Raw genomic sequence first — 22,060 nt, 5'->3', positions numbered from 1 at the left:
GTTATATGAGAGTTCCAGTACATTTCTTTGTTTGTATTTTACAGTTCAGGAGTATGATCTGGTAAGAAATAACAGAATAACTTGTGTCTGGCTAGGGCCATTGGCTGGTTGCTTACTTCCTACAGTTAATGGATTCGATTGTACAGCCATTAGCTCTCTGACAAGCACTGGGCAGTGGTAAATACTTGACTGCCTGGAGGGACCAACTACTTTGGGAAGATGAGTTTATCTAGATGAGGTGATCAGAATTTTGGCTGACGAAATGACTCTTGAAAAGTGTTTTGCAGCATCTTTTCTATAGGTTATGCTTGACTGCAGAAGGTGTCTTAGGGTGTAAACATGTTGGAGTTGTTAACCTCACCGTGCTTCTCGCCATGCACCTGGCACTTCACCAGAGCAGAAAATACTGAAACATTTCTCCCCGCTACTCTTCTCGCTGTTTAATACATTGAGTAATAATATTTTGTCAGACAGTGAAATATGAAATTGGAGCATATACAAAACAGAGTGATGGTGGAACTTCCTGGAGCTCGGTAATTTTCAAATTGATGGGAAAGCTTGCACGAAATATCTTTATTGAAGTATTTCTACCACGTTCTTATATGATAATTTTTTGAAACCATATGCTCCCAAACATCTAGATGAAGAGAAGGAGCTATTTAATAAGAAACTATCAGTAGCGCGAAAAGCGGTGGAATGCAACTTGAGAATATTGCTCAAAGAAACAAACGTTCTGGAATGCAGAAGCTATTGTTAAATCTGTTTGATTTCCTTATAATACAGTAATCGATAGAAAGAATAAACAAATCACATTGCAGAGATCCCATGTCCAAGTTCGAATGTTTCAGGTTATTCCTGTTAAATAAAAGTTACAATAATCAGGTGCAATTTTCATGAAATTCTAAAGATACAGTACTTTTGCAGGTATTGAAACATTTCTGTGCTTGGCATTACCAGCGAGACCAAATACGTAATCAGTGATTATTCTATTATTTTGAAAAAGCTTTGTGCATCTATTGTAAAATTTATACGGTGTACTAGGTTATATCATTACAACTTCTCGTTTCATTTCTCCTTAATTGCGTGCATGAGTAAACAGAACAAAAGAAATGCAAGCCAATACAGATAACTATTTATCAGTGTTACCTGTGGCACTGCAGGTAGCTATAACCTCTTTTCAAAATTTATTTTGAATGCATCTGTTATGGTATGAATTGTGACACTAATTCCATTTAGCAGTTTGTGGAAAGTATCACTTATTAATCACCCCTTATCCACAGGTACAGTGTTATGACACAACATGACCATCAATATGACAGCAATGCGTCAACGCATAGAGGAGACGATAACGTGACCTTGTGACAAACAATCACAACGCGAGTTCCAGGCACCTGCATCCTGAAATATCAAACCAGTTTGATTCCTGGTGAACGGCGAGATGCATGGCACGGTGCGTGGCTCCAACATGATTTGGCTCATTTGCTGCTATTGGTTTGTTCTCTCAAGGTCACACAGCGAGATGCGTGGCTAGGTGAACAACTCCCAACATGTTTGCACCCTCATCTCCTTATTAGGTGAAGCCTTGTTGAAACCCAGTAGTGTACATATAATACGTTTGAATGTTATGACCCCATCTAAACAATAACTGTTAAAGAAAATGACTTCAAATATGTTGCCTTTGAGAATGCTAGAGAATCCTGTGCACATGGCATGCAATTCCTTATATAGTAGGGAAGAAGTGTAAAGTGGATGACTGGTACCAAACCTCACTTAGATATACACAATTAAATTTGGAACATTTGTTGTCTTAACAGTGACAGATAAGATCGAAGAACTGGTAAATTCTTGAAGAAGAAGAAGAACATAATTCCTCTTTTAAAATTGATCAAATGGAAGAGATGAGGTTGGGCACTGAAGAATGGTACAGACTTTTTACTTCAATGGACTGGATGCTAGAAATCTTGAGGAAGGAAATTTGTGAATATGGGAGTGAGAAACAGTGTGTAAATGACAGATCATTATTGAAGAAAGGAACAAAGCATTTATTTCAAGTATGTACTTTACTGATCAGGAGTAGTAAAGCATACGTGGAACAGTTCTTGCAAGAAGTGGAGGTCCTGACTGACTTCTTATTGCTAGAAAAGCCAAATCATGAGGAAATGATAGATGGTACAGTCATTCCTATTGAGACTTATGGTGATGACCACAGAACAGTAATTACAATTACAGGTAATAAGACGAAGGAGAATAAGAGTATAGAAGTTGATTATAAGAAAGAAAGGGGAAATTGTTGAGGGACACAAATCGACAAAGACCAAGTAGGAGGAAATACTACTGAAGTTTATGTAAAAGGCAATTGCTGAGGAAAAGAAGGAAAGCTGAGAACTGTTCATTCTGCAAATAAATGTTTTTAAAAAATTGAAAAGAAGTTAATGCAATTCTAAGACCAGACGATAGAAAAATGTTAACGTTAGATTAGTGAAGGACATAGATAAAGTAATACTAACTTTAGCAGAAATAAAAGCTGATGATGAAAATACATGTAAGAGCATGTCTTATTCTAACAATGGAGGATATCTGAGGAAAGGAAATTGAAAGGACATAACTGTGGCTGTCGTTTGAACAGGCATTTTACAAAATGAAAGTAGCTGTTTTTGTTGGCCGGAAGGTGACGGGGATAGTCAATGTGAAGAGAGAGAAGTGCAGTAGAAACGATAGGGGCAACAAACCTTTTGGGACTCCAGAGAGCTTTCAAATTGCCCAAGATTGTGTGAAATTGGGAAAGAAGTCCTAGAAGATTTGTTAAGAATGAAGCCATACTTTTCAATGTCGACTCAGTTAATGTAACTTCAAAGCTTTTCAGTGTATCAAGCACTGATTTTAACACATATAACATATTTAAAAAACTCTGTTAACAAAGGACATGTTTCATTCTTGAATTGCACTTCATTATTATTATTATTATTATTATTATTATTATTATTCCTACTACTACACAAGAACCTCGTTTATCGGGATTAAATGGGACCGGAACTGATCGGATGATCAAAAATCCGGATAATCTGGAAAAACTAAAAAACATATACAGTACATATTGTATATTAACATAAGTTGTATTGTAATACCTTTTTTCAGTTGTACAGAAAAAATATAAGAACAATTTTCTTGCATTTATGACTGTTTTATGCACTAAAATAACATGTGAACTTTTTCTGTTTTACATTTGTGTAGCGTTTGCATGCAGCACGATCACAAAGATGTTTTACTAACATCAGCTCTGCCGGTGTGGTTTCAGTCTGGGATTCTAAATAGGCCATCAGTTTGTCCAGCTGCATTATTGCATCTCCATGAGTCATTGTTTCTTCTGATGGATCGCTGGTTTCATTTTCGAATTCACCATCACTCTCGTCATTACCTGCCGAAGAACAAGAGGTTATAATTTATTCAGCTGTCATTATACCGTAGCCTGAATTGCAGTCATTTTTCAGCCGTCATTTATGTCGTTCTCATCTACGTCCGAGCATCCAAGAATTCGTGCAAATGTGTCAAGGAACTCAGAAGAGTCCACGGTTTCCCATTCTCAATTCCAGGCGAATGCCAGGATGGTACCTTTGATAGACCGCGGCCGACTTACTTCCAATTCCTGTCCTTAACTATCCTTGGAGGAAAAGACATTCAAGATGAATCGACCCCATAAAAGAAATACTGTACAAGTAAAAATAAATTTTTATTATTTTTGATCCAGATAAACCAGAGATCAGGATTAATGAGGGCCGGATAAACTAGGTTCTTGTGTATTATTATTATTATTATTATTATTATTATTATTATTATTATTATTATTATTATTATTATTGTTGTTATTATTTAGGACTACTTAATCAGCTTTATGGGGGTTTTTCTTCTTATATCAGCCCAATAGTGTTTCATCCTTTCTGAACGTAATTTTCTTTCTCCTTCTGGAATCACTCTTCATATTCTGTGCTTGTTGATTTTCGTATGTAGTCTAGTGTGTTTATCTTTCAGTGCCTATCTTGCATGTATTTGTTTTGTTTTTTAAATCTTCTGTTGTAATATGTAACTCTCTCATGTTGTCTTAAAGTTCTGTGATCCATCTAATATTATTTTTACTCTTACTCTTCCATAATTTTTCAATTATTTTTCTACTGATACAATTTTTGGGTGACTGTATTAAATGCCCTAAGAATGATAATTGTTTTATTATTATTATTATTATTATTATTATTATTATTATTATTATTATTATTATTATTATTATGGGCCGATGACCTTCGATGTTAGGCCCCTTAAAACAACAAGCATATTATTATTATAATAAATTGTGAAAATTATTAAGAAATGCAGAAACATTTCCATTTAAATTCTGTTTATACCCTTGAGTACTTGAAACTTAGAATTTATGTTAAATAAAGTGCTCCAGTAGTCCTTCCTTTCTCCTTGCTAGTCCAACAAAGAGTGCAAGGTGGTGTAGTGTTCTGTCATTGGTGTGAGGCTAGGTGGCTAATTTGTTGGTAACTTTCCATGACGGCATGCTCCAATGATTGCAAGTAATCAGCTTCATTTTCCGTATCAAAATCTAATCACTAAGTTTTACAATATTAAAATTCTTCCACCGTTTTGATACTTTTTTATTTGCCTTTTGGCAAATTTTTCTATTTGTCAACAGTACATGTTTCGTTCCTTATTTAGGAACATCCTCAGCTGTTATTATAGCTTAGGTGAATTGCTAAGATTTTTAAACACGTTAATTTGCAGGTACATTGATTCACTTAAAATCTACTAAAATACCAATTAAATTAAATGATCTTAAAAACAATGTAAGGGTTAGTGTGTTAATGATATGAGAATGGATGATTACATGGTTGGTCAGCTTAAAAACTATGTCTATTCATTTGAATAGTTGTTAAAATTTTTTTCATTTTGTTACATTAAAATGTCTGTTTGTGGTAAAAGATTTTAAAATGTTTGACTTCATAACACTGTTCAAATTATTGAATTTACTATACTAGACGTAAAGCAGCATCAAACGTCCCTCCAGGGTCACAGTAGAATTGGAGTCTAACAATAGTAAGAAATTGAAACGAAGCTCCCTTCACAAAAACTGAACATCAATCAGCTTCAAAGTTCCACATTAGACTCAATCGAAGGCACAATAAGCAATCTCACATTATATAACAACTTACCTGGAAGGAACGGAAGAAAAAACATTCAATAATTTGAACAGTGTTATGAAGTCAAACATTTTAAAATCTTTTAACTGCAAACAGACATTTTAATGTAACAAAATGAAAATTTTTTAACAACTATTCAAATGAATAGACATAGTTTTTAAGCTGACCAACCATGTAATCATCCGTTCTCATATCATTAACACACTAACCCCTACATTTTTTTTTTAAGATCATTTAATTTAATTGGTATTTTAGTAGATTTTAAGTGAATCAATGTACCTGCAAATTAACGTGTTTAAAAATCTTAGCAATTCACCTAAGCTATAATAGCAGCTGAGGATGTTCCTAAATAAGGAATGAAACATGTACTGTTGACAAATAAAAAAATTTGCCAAAAGGCAAATAAAAAAGTATCAAAACGGTGGAAGAATTTTAATATTGTAAAACTTAGTGCTCCAATGTTGTCGGCGGCTACTTTGATTTGTACTTTTAGCATTACTACTACTATTATTATTATTATTATTATTGTTGTTGTAACCCCTCCCCCCGCCTTTTTACAGAAGAGTGCACATAATATAAGTTACATATAAAACAAGAAATGATGTAATAATCCAAAAATAACAAACCTGAAGGAACAATGTCAGCCGATGATACACCAGGAAAAACATTTAAAATTTCAACAACATACACATAGCTACGCAGGGTTACCAACATGACAACTAGCAAAAGGATGTATGGGAAGCAGGCTGGGAAACCCTACAGAGGACGAGATCTTACGTGACGTTGTAAGGAAAGAAACGTGAGAGCATTAACCCTTTAGTAACATAATCAATTAAGAAAAAGGTTAAATCGAACCATGAGGTTCCTATCGGTGGTTCTTCAAAAAATCAAATATCAACACAATATTACAATTACATTTAAGAAGGTGAGCATAGCTTCGACGATGAAATTTACAAGGAAAATTTAACAGGGGATATGACATAATTACAACCATCAAAAGGGAAAAGCGTCTACAAATAATTACCAAATGCCTGACAAGGAAAATAATGTATTTGAAAATTTAAAGTGGGCCGATGACCTTCGATGTTAGGTCCCTTAAAACACCAAGCATCATCATCATTGAAATTTAAAGCAGAGGCTTCCAAAGTTGCTGTCTTCTCCTAATACACATCAGCAAGAGACGCATCGCTCCACAGGCATACTCTAAATTGACGCTGCATTACTGAAAGCAACCCGAATGGAAAAATTATGTTTTACATTACATGAAAGGTTAATAAAAAGGAATTGCCTCCAAAACAAAGAATATGCCTAGCTGATGAACTAAGGCATTACAAAACCAAAACGGTGAAAACCAAGGTCTAAGGTAAACTCAGAACAAATGAATTTACATACAGTAGAAGTCCGTTATAGCGAGAATTCACAACAGTGGAAAATTTACTTGCTATAGCAGATTGTCGTTATATCCGATTTTTGTATAAAAGTCGGAAAATTCCCCATGCACATTAAAATCTGTATGAGACAGCAATCAGTTTGTTCAAAACATGCGTTTCCGCGGATGATATCCATACTACGACTTACTTGTTATTTTTCGAAATGCGATACTACGTGAAAGTGTATGTTTAATTTCATTCTGAAAAAATTACAGTTCCGTATTTCTCCGAATCCAAGACGATCCCCACTTTTTCCTTTCGCTTTGTAAAATCATATGAATGCCTTTGTTTACAGTATGCATTTTTATACTATTTTAGACGCCGCACATTGGCTTTCGTTATGCCGCTATTTTTTCTTTCTTTCTTTCTTTTCTTTTTCTTTTTTTTTCTGGCTGCACAATTATTCTTTATTTCCGCAGGTTTAATGACCGTTAACTTAACATTGACATCATAATACCGAAGAGATCCCGTTGAAAATTTGCTGGTAATACCTATTCCATGCATCTCTACAACATGGCGATCCGTCAGGAAAATATTCTTGCTGTCTATAAAACTGTTACGGTACTCTTACTCAACGTCAGAAATAACCGACTACTGCTACATGCACGTCTCGCTTGCCGGGTTCGGCCAACTTCAGCGGCTAGTGATGTATAGACCTAATCGCAGACGTTTGGTTGAAGGTAAACAAACGAGTTTATTGCGCCATGGTGTGGCCTTTCTGCCCTTGCGTTTTTCGTGCACCTACCGGTACCTCAGTTTCATTTTCGACTTCTTTAAAGCGTCCTTGTTGCTGACCACTGAATGCATTTTTTTTATCTTTGTCTTCACGCTGACACCATATATTGGTTTTAGTTAGGCCTATGCCACATTTTCTTGCGGCTGCACAATTATTCTACATTTCCGAGTGTTTAATAACCATTAACTTAAAATTGGCATCATAATATTGACGAGAACCTGTTGAAAATTTGCTGTCTATAAAATTTAATTTTACTAAGAACAGTAGACGCGTTATAACTCTACCTCTAAGTAGCCGTGGCCTTTCTAAAAATTCGAAGGCTCGCATGTTTTGATGTCATTCTGCAGATTTGAGAAACATTTTTGTAGAGGCTAATAAAATGCCATTCTCTCTTTATTATTTCCTGAGATCCAGTGATGTTACACACAGGCACTGTACAACCGGTTGTCACGGCTACCGATGTATAATAAAGAGTTGGTCGTTTATTGTCAACGAATTTTGCATGTACGTGCATGTGCAGGGGTGAAAAGAAGCAGCGTGGTTACCGCGACAGTTGCCAGTGGTATTAATTACTGTTACAGTACACCGCGAATGCAAGACAACCCTTGATTTTTCACATGAGATTCTGAGGGAAAAAACATGGTCTTGGATTCGGAGAAATACGGTAACACTCTAGAGTTTTCTTCTTCAAATGGCGTCACCTAACCTTATCGTGTATGTGTCATGAAAGCATAATTGAAATGCATGTAGAGAAATGAGTTATCCTCGCTAAAATTTAAATGTGAATAGCCTTTCCGAAATTTAACTAGACGCGAGAAAATATGAACTATCCTTTGAAATCAGTGATATATTCTGCCATATCTTGAGGTGTATCATATTCTTACTTAATTTCAGTATATAACATTAAAATTAAGAGATTGTTTACTTCAGCCGTCATTTTGAACGAGTTAACAACTGCTGTCAAAAACATATCAGATGTAAGGCTTTTCAGGCGTTTGCTCTATTAACTAGAGTTTTGTCTTAGGTCTGACACTAGACTCATCAAGAGTGGGATGTGTCAGACCCTACCCACTGATGCTGGGGTGTATGTAGGTGAACTTATCAGAAGCCCTTATAAGAGGCACAGTCTGATAACTGCATACGGGAGATAAATCTCCACAATGGAATTATTGCCCACCTAACAATTCCGAATGGAAAATTTTAAATTCCCATGGCTCTTATAAGGGCTTCTGATAAGTTCACCTGCATACACCCCAGCGTCAGTGGGTAGGGTCTGACACATCCCACTCTGATGAGTCTAGTGTCAGACCTAAGACGAAACGCTGGTGAATAGAGCAAACGTTTGAAAAGCCTTACATCTGATATGTTTTTGACATTTTTGACATGCTCTGTTGGTGAAAAATATCTAATTCCTCCATGGGAATTTAGAATTTTCCATTAACAACTGCTATCGGGCACGTAATTTACGCATTTTTTTCGAAAAATTGTTATCTTTCATTTCGAATTTTCTTTAGAGGAAAGCAGTCGTTGGGTATTACTAATCGACTCCAACATCGCCTTTGAATGTTGATGAGAGAGCTCGCAAATGCACATAGTGAGAAAACTATACCGTACCAAAGATGATCGATCGCATTTTGTGGCAGACATTTTAGTTTCCTTATTCAAACAGCGTCACCTATCCTAACTTAACCGTACTATACATATGATGAAAACATACTTCAAGCGCCAGTAGAGAAATTATAACCTTCACGCTATAAATTTACTTGATAATAACCTTTCCGTAATTTATTTTTTATTTTATATTATTATTATTTTTTTTTTTGCTATTTGCTTTACGTCGCACCGACACGGATGTGTCTTATGGTGACGATGGGATAGGAAAGGCCTAGGAATTGGAAGGAAGCGGCCGTGGCCTTAATTAAGGTACAGCCCCGGCATTTGCCTGGTGTGAATATGGGAAACCACGGAAAACCATCTTCAGGGCTGCCAACAGTGGGGTTCGAACCCGGTTACTGGATACTGGCCGCACTTAAACGACTGCAGCTATCGAGCTCGGTCTTTCTGTAATTTAACTAGATGCGAGAAAATATAAACTAACCTGTGAAATCAGTTATGCACTCTGCCATATCTCGAGGTGTATCCCATGTTTACTTAATTGCAGTATTTAGCAATAAAATTAAGCGATTGTTTAGTCAGCCTTTATTTTTAACGAGTTAAGAACTGTTATCGGACATGTTATTTACAAATTTATTACGAAAATATGTTCTCCTTCATTTCGAATTTTCTTTACGGAACAGCAGTCGACGGGTATTACTAAGAGACTCCAACATCGCCTTTGAATGTCGATGAGAGAACTCGCTAGTGAACATAGCAAGGAAACAATACTGAAGATAATCGATTGCATGCAACATAATCGCTGGGGTGCATAAATATCGATAACGGAAAAAATCGTGCGCGCCTAATCGCTCGTAATATCGGATGCGTCAATGATAGGGCTCTCGCTATAACCAAAGGTTAATACACAGTTTAACCTTTTCTCAAGTGTTGAGTTACCAGTTGACTGTGTGGTACCTCAGTGCTGAGTTTTTTCATTCATATGTAAAAAAAATTGTAGAAGCCTCAATTCTTAACTTATCAGTGGGGTGATTAGCTTAAAATGTTTATAAATGTTGGTTGATTATAAATCTAAATGCAAATGGGAAATCCTACACATATGTTCAATATTATTTTGAGAGAAAACAAAATTACACTTATGTGCCCCTGTGGGCATTATCTTTATACAAAGTAAAGAGCCCAAAATAATATTATTTCCTAAACTCTGTAGGCAGCTAATACATGTAACTTCTTAGAAGTATATGTTGATATTTTAAAATACTTTCCAAACCTGGAATAAGGTAATAGTTAAATGTTTTCTACTGGTTTTTTGTGATGCCGATTTGTTCAACTATCTGCACCAACTCCACTGGTAAAAAGAAGTTTCTAAAAATCAATGATTTTCGGGTCGTCATCAAACACTACTTGGCTCTCAGAGCCTGTCACAGTTACTTGAAACTCTGGTGAAGAAAAGTAATCCATCCGCCACGAAAATAGTGATAAAATAGCTTTTGACCTCACTGTATTTTTCTTCTTTCGTTTATAAGGATGCTCTGTTTCTCTCTTACATACAATATTTTTGGCACTCTCTCTATCACTCTCACTTTCAAAATCGCTTAACAATTCTTTAAAATGATCATCTCCATAATCACTTTTCACTGTGGTTAATAACTGAAAGATTCTGCGATCAGAAATAACATCGCTACAAGAGCAAATAGATTGTTGATCCGCCATGTTTGTTTACATCACAGATGAACGTACGTCTACAAAAAGCTCTGTAAGTTGCTTCCCGAAGCTATAATCTCTGATCAATTATTTCTACGAAATGCCCAACAGATGGCAGAACATGTCAGAGATCAAATTCGCACTCGAAAGTGAACCAGGAAACTAAAAAAAAAAAAAAATTATCGCGCACCGTCTATAGACGGGCGTAGCACTGGTGACCGGCCAGGTCAGCCCATCTGAACCGGGAAACTCAAAAATTTAAAATTCTCGCGCACCGTCTATAGGCAGGTGTAGCACTGGTGGACCGGCCGCATCAGCCTGTCTATAGGCGAGCGTACCACTCATCGGGTTAATATAGGAATTTTGAAGGGACTGCAAAATATTGTCTGTATAACGGGGTTCTCGTTATATGCCATACTCGCTACAGCGGACTTCTACTGTATTAATTTAACATATGAGAAAAGAAAACATGCTCACCCCGGGATGACTGGAGCCGCTGAGCGGACCACCTTATAAGGTGCGTCCGATCGTAAGAACGTATGAAAACCAAAGACGCGGATCAGAGCCCCACTACTACCGAGTAACCAAAGGCCGGAAATTGAGAAACACTCAAACAGCCAATCAGGGAAGCTACCTATGATTCGACCCGAAGTTTTCACCAATAAAAATTATCGTTATTTTTGCCAATAGGATTACAGCACCATATATGGTAATGTGAGAAACATATTCTAGAGGTTTCGTTTGTGAAACTCGGCGATTTCGTGATCGAAGCCTCCACGTGGCAACTACAGGGTAATACGAAAAATGGGTTGCAACAAACATACTACTGGAGATCTCCAATACCAAAATCAGTGTCTTCCAACACTCATAATGGTTATTAAATATCACAGTCTTTCCTGTAAGTCCTGAAAATTCTTTAAATTCACTATAAATTCACAACAAATAAACACAAAAATTTACATAAATTTACAGCAACAACAAAAAAATTAATTGAATTCTTCAAAAATGTCTGCGAGTTCCTTAGTTTCCATCCACGTTATTAATTTCTCACCACCGGCGACAATTATTATTTTTTTTTTATTGCTTTGGAAATTATATTGAGGTTGTTTAATGAGCATTAAATAGGTTGGCTAGTTTATGGGTGGTGGTGGTGATAAAAAATTCAAAGTAGCTGTTGACATCACTGAAGCATGATGTAGCAGAAAGTTACTTCACCATCTGCCATGCGTATAACACCTTGCTATTTGTCTCCACTTCCATGCTAAACAGCGAACAGCTCATAGTTCACATTTTGCTCACAGGAGCACTGTTAAGATGTTCGTCATGACAGCTTTCTTGGTTCCAGTAGGCGACCATTTGCCTTATTAATACACACGTTTTGGTAATTAATGAAGTGATTGTGAATGAGTTTCTTGTTGATTAGCTGCGACAGAATTAGAATCACAGTTTAGGAACCTACGGGATGTATATCTGTTGTGCGGTTCAGTTGTAATAATGGGGTTTCATTTTTTATTATTTTAATTATTCTGTGCTCTCGTAGGCCTGTCCGTAAAAGTAATAATGTTTAATTGCCGTAGGTGGTGGTTAGCTATAATGATATACTGTTGTGTGCCATACTGCAGGGGTAAGAAGGGGAAAGTAAAGAATATTTCATTTCACAAATTGAGAGTTCAGACAAGTGGCTCAGTGCTATTTCTAAAGATGTATTTGTACCCAATATTCAATTAAGAACATCTTTCGTATGTGGGCGGCATTTCCTTGAATCTGATTTTCGCCTTGGGCTGAAATAAAGAAACTGAAGGATAAATGTTTACCCCACTGTCTTTGAAGATTATCTGGACATAAAACACCTAAAATAATCACAGAAAGGAGAGAAATTGTGAAACATAATGTGAACCTTGGAAAAAAGAGGAAGTTAGATGATGAGTACATAGTTCAAGGCAATAGTGATGTTACTGCTATGACAGAAGCAGGAAGAGGTGATACAAATCCACACAAAGCACAATGTATCGATCTGACCATTCTTGATAAGTCCACTGAAGTTCAGATGGAAAATAATGCTAACATTAATTTAAGTGCTGCAAAGCATTTGTCATTACTAAAAACAAATCTGGGTGTACAGATAAAAAAGTTAAAAAATTAGAGATTGAGGTAGAATACCAGAGGAGGCAGTTGCTCCAATATGACAACCAGCACTACACATGCTTAAGAACGATGCTGGAAATGAACAAACTTAACAAACTTAACCCTTTCAACATAAAATGTTAATTTATTTTGGATCAAATTGTGAACTTCAATAAAAAATCACCCGGATGGCCTAAATCATTTTAAACTATGTATAATTTGGGAATTTATTTCACCTACAGTAAAAGGTACAACTTTGCTAGAAGCAGTTTCTTTACCAGCAAGGAGCACACCGAGCTGCTATATAGGAGATACATCATGTGAAACATATGTAACAGACCTAGTTGAAAGCCAGGCTTCAAGTAGAATGAGAAATGTTGAATGAAGTTAAAAGAATATGTTCTCTAATTTTATTGATGAGGTGTCTATCAAACAGCAGTTATAATACGATAAGAAACTAGATACATTTTTTTGGTCGTAAGGACACTTCAGCACATACAGTAGCTCTCAGATGTGAAATATTTCCAAAGATGTACCTGTTCTTCAAGATGCGAGAGAAAACAGGACAGTATTTGTGAACTATTTATTGTGCTTCCTGATAGGCCTAAATGGCTTATCAACAAACTGCCAAATTCCTCTCAAAGAAATTTCCTGGCCTCGAACTTCACGCCCTAATGCTGTCAGTAATTAAAGAAGTGGAGGCTTGTGGTTTTGTAACTAATGCAAACATAATGAGACAGTTGTCTGAAGGAAAAGCAATAAAGCCACAAATGTGTCATCTGGAAGAATAAAGCAGACCTTTATTTCTAGCAGTAATATTCAGCATGAACATGATATTGAAAACAGGCTTAGAAAGAAAAAAATGGAAACAAAGATCACATCAGACAAGAATGTGCAGAGTACTATTCCAAGCTCAGTGACGAATATCTTAAACAACCGTAATAAACCGTAAGTTCGGTTATCCACAATATACATTATGTTTACTGTAATTTACGTGCACTCACCATGTATCTAAATTTCAGGTCTTTGGATTCGTTACTATGGAACAAGCATCAATGACGTACATTGGAGGTTTTATAGCACATCAAGTGGGGATGGAAACTCGATGTAAATTGTGCTATCGGCTGATCAGCAAGAATAAAATTAGTTCCCCGCTGACAAATTTAATTTACTTCAGAGATGCTTCAGATAAATTGTGTTTCCCAACTGAAGAATTAGTGTGGATAATGACCATAATTTTTCAGTTCGTGTGCAATGTTGCAAAGTTTGTCTCTACGAGAGTGTTTGAAACTTTGACTGACATTGTTCTGCCTGTACTGACAAAATCCCGTTTGTTAATGTGCACCTCATCTTCTGACAGCAGTCATAACGAGCAGTTAAGCAAGCTGATTTGTAACATATCAGTTCCTATCTTTCTTGAAAAGATTGCTTGCAAAACAACAGAACGACTTGAACATGTTAAGTACCTACATGGAATACTTTTAAGTCGGAAGATATTACGAATTTAAAGTGCTTGCTGCAGGCAGCAAAACAGTGAGGGACATCCTTGCAGAGCTGTTAGGCGAGTAGCAGAGGATTGTAACACAACTGCATGTGCAGGGTTCCGGTTGGAGTGATGAGACGTTATAAGCATAGCAGATGGCGATGGTTTAAGGAACGTTTTGATCAATGGCACGAACTCCTCGTGAAACTGTTCATTGAATAAGTTCCATGTCATCCAAGCTTTGCTCTGGTATTTATATTTTACTGGTAAATCTGGGGTTCAAATATTTGGTTGACTAATACGTGCTGGTCTTGCTTACGGTGATGGGTTTCTTCATACAGTAATTTCAGAAAAAGTAAATATAGTGTATATTAGTATCAGTTAGCACTGTATTTCTATTCATTTTTTAAAATTTCAACAAGTGGAGTGTTTACATACAATACTTTCCCATATAGACACAACATTTTAAATCAATAATATTTGAAATTCAGCAACAATATGCACGTTTGAAATATACACTTAACCCACCCAACCTCATCAGTGAGAGAAATGGCATTTTTTGTTTTGTGGAATCTTTATCAAATTTGGAGTGTACAAAGTTCTAGCCGTGGTTAAGCAGTTCCTCAAGCATTCCTTAGTTATTCTGGATCTGAAAATGTTTTCCACAAAATCCATGTTGGAAATCGTACTTTCACACACATATGTAAATTTCATAATTGTTGGTGCATATTTCAAAAACTTGAGCAAGTATCTCTATCAGGAGAGAAGCAAAATGACATATCGGCTTTCTCTGCCCTTTTCTCTTTCATCTGCAGCTGTAGTATTTCCACCTGTAATTCTGCCTGGTCAAAGTTTCACAATTCAGTTGCTTTGGTACACCATTACTCTCTCTTCGGCTGGTACAAAGGATGATCATTTATGCAACAAACCTTCATTTAAAGTAACAAATGAAGTTTGGAAAAATAAATTTATTCCTCCCTGAGGTTATGAATAAAGAGATCTAAGTTAGCTCAAAAGAGTCCATCATACAGTTTCATGTACCAATTTTCTTGCTCCCTGTGATACAGTGGCAAGATTGTTTAAGTGGTAAAATATGTCACTCAAGAAAGCAACATGCTGGATGAAGATCGATGAAGTTGATCAATTGACCTTTGTGGTTTCTATGTTCAATTACCTAGGGTAGAACTTATCATACCACACAGAAATACAGGATCTCTCTTATAAACTAAGACCGAATGCATAGTGCTTTTACTCTGCGCTACAGCAGTTGCCTCACCTGAACTTATGTCACACGCGGCCGCCCTGCTTTAAGCACATATACAATCTTATATGTTATCTTACCTTATAAAAGATGCTTGAAGTATCATCCTTCCTGGGTTATACAGACATTGTGTCTGGTAACCACATTCTGGCTGACTTGTTTTGAGTTCTGCCACTGTAATGTTTCTGATTTCTTTCAGTTCCTCCGGTGTGTGAGGATTTGTTCTTTCAGTTTACCCCACAAGTAAAAATGACACATTGTTAGATCTGGAGAACGAGGGGGAAATAGACCAGCACTGATCACTCTGTCTGCAAACACTTCTGGGATTTAAAAAAAGGTAATCTTCTGCTGTATGAGCTGGGGCTGAAATTGTTGAAACCACTCATGCAATTTTTCTTCTTCCGTTAACTGATGGAAGAACGGCGTCAAAATGTCATCTTGGTGTGCCTCCCTACATTTACTGTCATCGCGATAAAAATAGGCCTAATTATTCGTTTTGCACTAACAACACACCAAACCCCAATCTTTCTGTTATAATGAGGGACTTCATAAACACCATTAGGATTTTCTGCATACCAATAGCGGGAGTGATGACCATTGACACAATCATTAAGATGAAACCAGAACTTTTACATAGGTAAATACGGTGTTGCAGTGATAACTGTCTCACCATGTTAACAGCTGAGATTCAGACTGGCGATTGATGCTTGCCAGGTTGAACACTTGCAGGCTACTTGCAAGGTCAAGAACTACACGTGCACCTCCCTTACTGCAGTTTACGTATCGCAAGGTAACAACGCCACTTTGACAGTCTTAGTTTATATGGGAGATCCTGTAGATATACCTGCAAAAATTAATTTCACAAAAACATCAGAAATATTCAATGACATCATGTAGCCATCACTTACACAGAAATACATTCATTTGCACCTTTATAATACTCTTGCATGGCTAACCCTTTACTATGGATGTGAGGCATGAATATTAAGAACTTAAGATGTTTCAAGAATCATAGCACGAGAAATGGCGTTCAAGCGCCGTACTGCAGGATACACCAAGTGGAATCGTAAAAAAAAAATTAAGAGGTGCTAAAAGAATTGAAAATACAACCAATAACTGACTACATCTACAGTTATAAGGAAAACTGGAAAAGTCATATACAAAGGATGGAACCATGAGGATACCAGAAGAAATCCTTGATATCAACACAGGGAGAAAAGATCTATCGGACCTCCAGTGAAGAGTTGGTGTGACAGTGCAAGACCATAATGAGACACATGGCCAATACATGAAAGGAGGATGAGGATGATGATGATTATGATTATGATGTCTGTAACATCACACGCATTGTGAAAACTGATTTTGTCATTCAGTACAAGGAATTGTGTTTCTTTTACTAAGCCAACGAACATTGTTGTGAAGCTGAAAACTTTGTTCATGGCACAAAGTTCCTCAAGGTAGGATCTGAAAAGTTTGTCAATGATGACCTCTCGTGTAAAAAATGAACTATACGAGTCAGTGTACTTGTAATGTTAGATAACTCAAGAGATAACTTACTGCACAATGTGGTTTGATGAATTATTCAGTGGAAAAACACAACATTCCTATTTTCATCTCTAATATGATGTACCAGGCCACTCCCATGTAAGAGTACCATCTGTTATCACATAGTGTCCAATATAGGGACTGCGTTCGAACCCTTGAAGCCAAGCAATTCTTCCACAAATCAAACACCATTAAAGAAATGTGGATACATACCACATTTGAGTGCAATCAGTTCTGTCAGAAGATTCGTCCAGAATCATATAGCACACAAAACCACCACTCATTCCCTGAATGAGTTTGCTACGAACATTCATTGATAATTCTATTCTGTGTAGACTTGAATGACTTTCGCATCACTTGGAAATCAAGTGCTGTCATTCTCAACGAGACACTCCTTCAGAGTTTCTGAGATGACAAGTGAATTTTTTTCCCTACCTAAAATCCAGGATAAATTCTCTTGGCAAAATGTCGGACTACAAAGTTTCTACAGTATTTTGACTTAAAATTGTGTGTGTCATTCTTTTGGGGTTCAGACCATGGGTTATACGAATGTAAGGTATCAAATGCTCTATCTTTAGATATCTTAACCACCTTTGTATATCTCTTGGATTTGGAGTTATTAATTGCAAACCAAATCATATACCTCAAATTTGTCAGTCTTTTAGAGCCACCCTCACATATCTAACAGGCCCATCAAGTGCCATATTTTCTGTTGTGTCCCACATTTCCAGTCAAACAGTACCTCAACCATTCAGATTGGATCTTTAGTTCTGAAGTTATGAGCCTGAATGTGAACACATGGTTTTGTTACATTAAGGTTTGAATGTGTATACAGTGTCAAAATATGTACATTTACGGCCTTGTGCTGTATGTACGGTGAAGACTCTCTTTACGGACACCTCTAAGATGCTGACACCCCCTTGATATGGAGAAAATTTGTCCCGACGTACACCCAACAATAATATTACATCTCTTTTGTGGGTAGTTCCAGGTACAGACTAGGACACCTATTCGATGTTCCCAAAGTACGCTTTTGTCTCTTCACTACAGACACAAATAGAGTGAAAATTGAGCTGCCCAACAGTGTAGGTTTATACATTTCAAAAGACTTGTGAATACAAATAAATGCAGTGTACTTACAGGTATTTCCTGGAAATGTTTGTGTACTTAGGCTGTACATGGTAGCCTGCTGAGTCTTGGCAGTTACAGAGATTTGAAAGCCATGAATCTGTTGCTCTTCATTTCATCACAGGAAAGTCCACTCTTAGCGCTGGCAATGATGTATCGAGGAGAGACAATGAAGCGGCCCAATAGTTCTGTATAGTCACTTTCTTTTGGTACATAGTTGAAGGAAAAGTTTTCAACAATTCGGGAAAAGGTTGAGTGTGCAGAAAAGGAAACAAGCTCAGTGAGTGTGAGTTTGCAGATAAATTCAGTGTGGGAAAGTCAAATAAATTTAACTCTCTGACAAAAGGGCACTATATTAAAACAGTGATGCGAGAATGGTGATGACAATAGGAAAACAAATTTCTTAAAACTCAAGGTCTTGCTGTTGATAAAGTTCTTTTTGAGTGGTTTTCAGCTGCAAGAAGCGAAAGAATTCCCATCTTCGGTCCTATTGTTCAAGAAAAGGCTAAGGAAGTAGCAGGAGAACTTTGCTATAAAGATTTTAAAGTTTTTAATGGTTGGCTGGAAAATTTTGAGTTAGGCACAACATTAGCTACTAAACTATGTATGGGGAATCTGCTGGTGTCTCTGGCCTGCATATTAGAATTTTTTTTAGAATTTGATTTACGTCACTTTACTGACCGACTTGTTTCTTTTGAAAAGAAAATGAACTGAAACAGGAAAGTTTTACTTTTCCTAGACAATGCGACCCCCCAATTCTGAATTAAACTTCAAAAATATCCAGTTAGTGTTTTTCCCCCCAGTACAGACGGCTAATACAGAGATGGGTCATTACAAAACTCGACACTGCATCCTGTACCTCTGGTCTCATCAAATGTCTCCATACTGCATGCAGTGGGATGGATTGAATTGACTTGGAGAGCTGTAACAGAGGACACTATTCGGAACTGTTTTTTCAAGGCAGGATTTTGTGATAACGTGATTGAAGGAAACTTAGAAAATCAAGAGGAAAAAGAACTACTTCAAGATTCAATTCAGGGTCTTTTGAACCAGGCAGGGAATGAAAATGTTGATGCCAGTGAATACACTTTGTTTGATAGGACTTTACAGTTTGAGGAAAATTCTGTGGATACAAAATTATCAGTGAAATGGTGAAGGATGTACAAGCAACAGAACTCAAAGCTAGTGAGTGTAGTGACATTGAGGAAGATAGTGGTAGAGGTGAAAACACTTTAGATACTTCGATAACCAATGATTCTTCGGCTTACGAAATGGTGGAACAGTTGTAAGCATTCACTCTTCATCACACATATACCGAAAGCCTTCAACTAATACACCATTGGCAGGCCCTTCTGGAAAAGAAGACAGTCGAGAAGATAGGCTAGACAAGTTTTTTAAAGAAAATATTTCATAAAACGGTCAGAGTTGAAGTACGATGTACAGTAGTTATTTGAAATTATTCCAATTAAAGTTCTTGCAACTGTTAACAGATCACATAATAAAACTATATACTATTGTTCTCTTATTTTGGAGTAAATAAATATCACACAAGATACGTTCTCCTCTTTGCATAAATCCACTTTGTCCCTATGTCTGTTCCCTAACAACACGCAGTTATACATAATTATACACAACACTACACTATTAAGGGAAACACACCAGAGCAATTCACTTTGATTCTGTCAAATACAGATATCAACATGTTCTTACATTGGTTATTTTCTTCACCATCACATAGTCGATTCTGAAAAGTAATATCAGCAGTCCACACACTGATTATTCACTTTGCCATCGCAAGTCAAGACTGACTACCCTCTCACTCAAGTCGATTCTAAAAAGTACACATATCAAACAACGCCGCAGCTCACTGTTGCAACCACACTTTACGTTCTCTTATTGCACTGTCTGACTGATTGACTGACTCTCGGCCTGTCAGCTCTGTATATATACTGCTCTACAAACAGTCCAGAAATATCAACTTCTGGAAATGTTCTTGCAACACTGTAAATGGAACAGTCCGAACATACAAGGAACAATTGATTGACCGGCCTCTCGATTGGAGTAGATCAAACTCAAATGTTCAGTTATGGTTTATAAACACATATGGACAAGTCTATAACATTTCTAATGTTTCTACGTGTATCTGGACAATAAATCATTACTGTAAGTTTCCAGAAACCTCCGTACATATCCGAATGATAGTGGATTATACCCAATATACGAATTTTAGAGAGTTTTCTACAGTTTTTTACTACACAGATTTTGAGGTTAGACGTATTCACAACACGTATTTGAGGTTATACAAATGTACAATACATATTTACAGGGTATACCAATACTTAGCATTTAATAAAAGATAATTAAAATATATTAACAATAATAATTGAAGGTTTAAGTTAGGTTATGTGTGGGATACCTTGCATACACAAATACTAAGTTATCTCTTTAAATGTATTTTAGATAATATGTATCTGCATTGTATGTGCATTGCGAGGGATAAATTTTGCTTATGTAAGCATCCCCTAATATCTACCACTCAAGCTGGTTTTAAAAGATGTGGAGGAACCAGAAACATTATTAGCGATGTACTTGGATGATGGAAACAGCAAAGGAATACCAGAAGGAGCTGTACGTGTACTTTATAGATTACAGGAAGGCCTTTCATAGTGTATGTCATGTGAGCAAATGTTATAACTTTTCATCTTTCGTGTTTTCTATCAAGACTTGAACACCGAACGATTGATTATTCTGTGCCTTTATGGCTTTCATTCTAACAGAGTCCTTCAGACTGGACATCTTAATTAATCTTCTACTTTACATGATAAACTGTATCTGGATAAATGTTAGAAGTGTTGCCACTTCCTGAACTTCTCTTGAGGCCGGAGCGGTCGCTCACACTACGAACTTACCGAGCTCGATAGCTGCAGTCACTTAAGTGCAGCCAGTATCCAGTATTCGGGAGATAGGTGGTTCGAACCCCACTGTCGGCAACCCTGAAGATGGTTTTGCGTGGTTTCCCATTTTCACACCAGGCAAATGCTGGGGCTGTACCTTAATTAAGGCCGCGGTCGCTTCCTTCCCAGTCCTAGCCCTTTCCTGTCCCATCGTCGCCATAAGACCTACCTGTGTCGGTGCGACGTAAAAGCCAATAGCAAAAAAAAAAACACACTACGAACTTACAGGGTTTAAGCAGCCTGGAAAAATCCCCCTCCCTTTCCTTCCCTTCTCAGTCTGTTTTTCACGGTATTAAGTCGTATATTTCTGTCTTCTAATGTGCTCTAACTCTTTTACCCCCTTTTGGGTTTGATATTTGATTGTAAGTGTGGCCTTTAATCACTATTGTCAAATTGTATTAATACCTCCCCCTTCTTAATTAGTGTCCTTTTAAAAATATATATATATATGTAAATAAAATATATACTAATTGTGGTTTTCTGCCGAAAACGGGTCTTGCGCTTTCGCAGAAACTTATTGGTGTTATTCGCAAGAAGTTTTTTAATCAAGATCTGTCTCAATTGCATTTTGTTGTTAAAAGGGCTCCTTCCAATAGCTCGTTCCAAACAAGTGCAAGGTTCTTTGGGTTCCGACTGAATTGAGACTTCCTTTAAACACAACATTTGCTTAAGCTACATAGAACAAGTCCAGCTTTCTCAATTCGTCAAGTCTATATTGGTCATATTCGACAATTCCCTCTGCGCCATCGTGGAACTTGCCCCCAGAACTTTCCAGAAAACTAAGACTTCACTTGAATTTAAATGTGCAACACGACTCCAACCGTCAACCTAGACTTTGGCATCAAGAAATTTTAAACGACATCACAATTATTTTATTCATTTGTTAATT

General features: G+C 36.8%; 1 protein-coding gene across 3 annotated transcripts in view; it reads left to right on the top strand.

Annotated features, from left to right (window-relative positions):
* The window catches only part of Rbpn-5 (Rabaptin-5), a 238,044-nt gene that overhangs the window by 72,424 nt on the left and 143,560 nt on the right, over window positions 1-22,060 (top strand). The window lies entirely within an intron of this gene.

This window comes from Anabrus simplex, chromosome 8, assembly GCF_040414725.1.
Source record: "Anabrus simplex isolate iqAnaSimp1 chromosome 8, ASM4041472v1, whole genome shotgun sequence".
In the NCBI taxonomy this organism is placed as follows: Eukaryota; Metazoa; Arthropoda; class Insecta; order Orthoptera; family Tettigoniidae; genus Anabrus; species Anabrus simplex.
The sequence above is the reverse complement of the archived record's forward strand: the minus strand, read 5'-3'. Positions and strand labels throughout refer to the sequence as shown.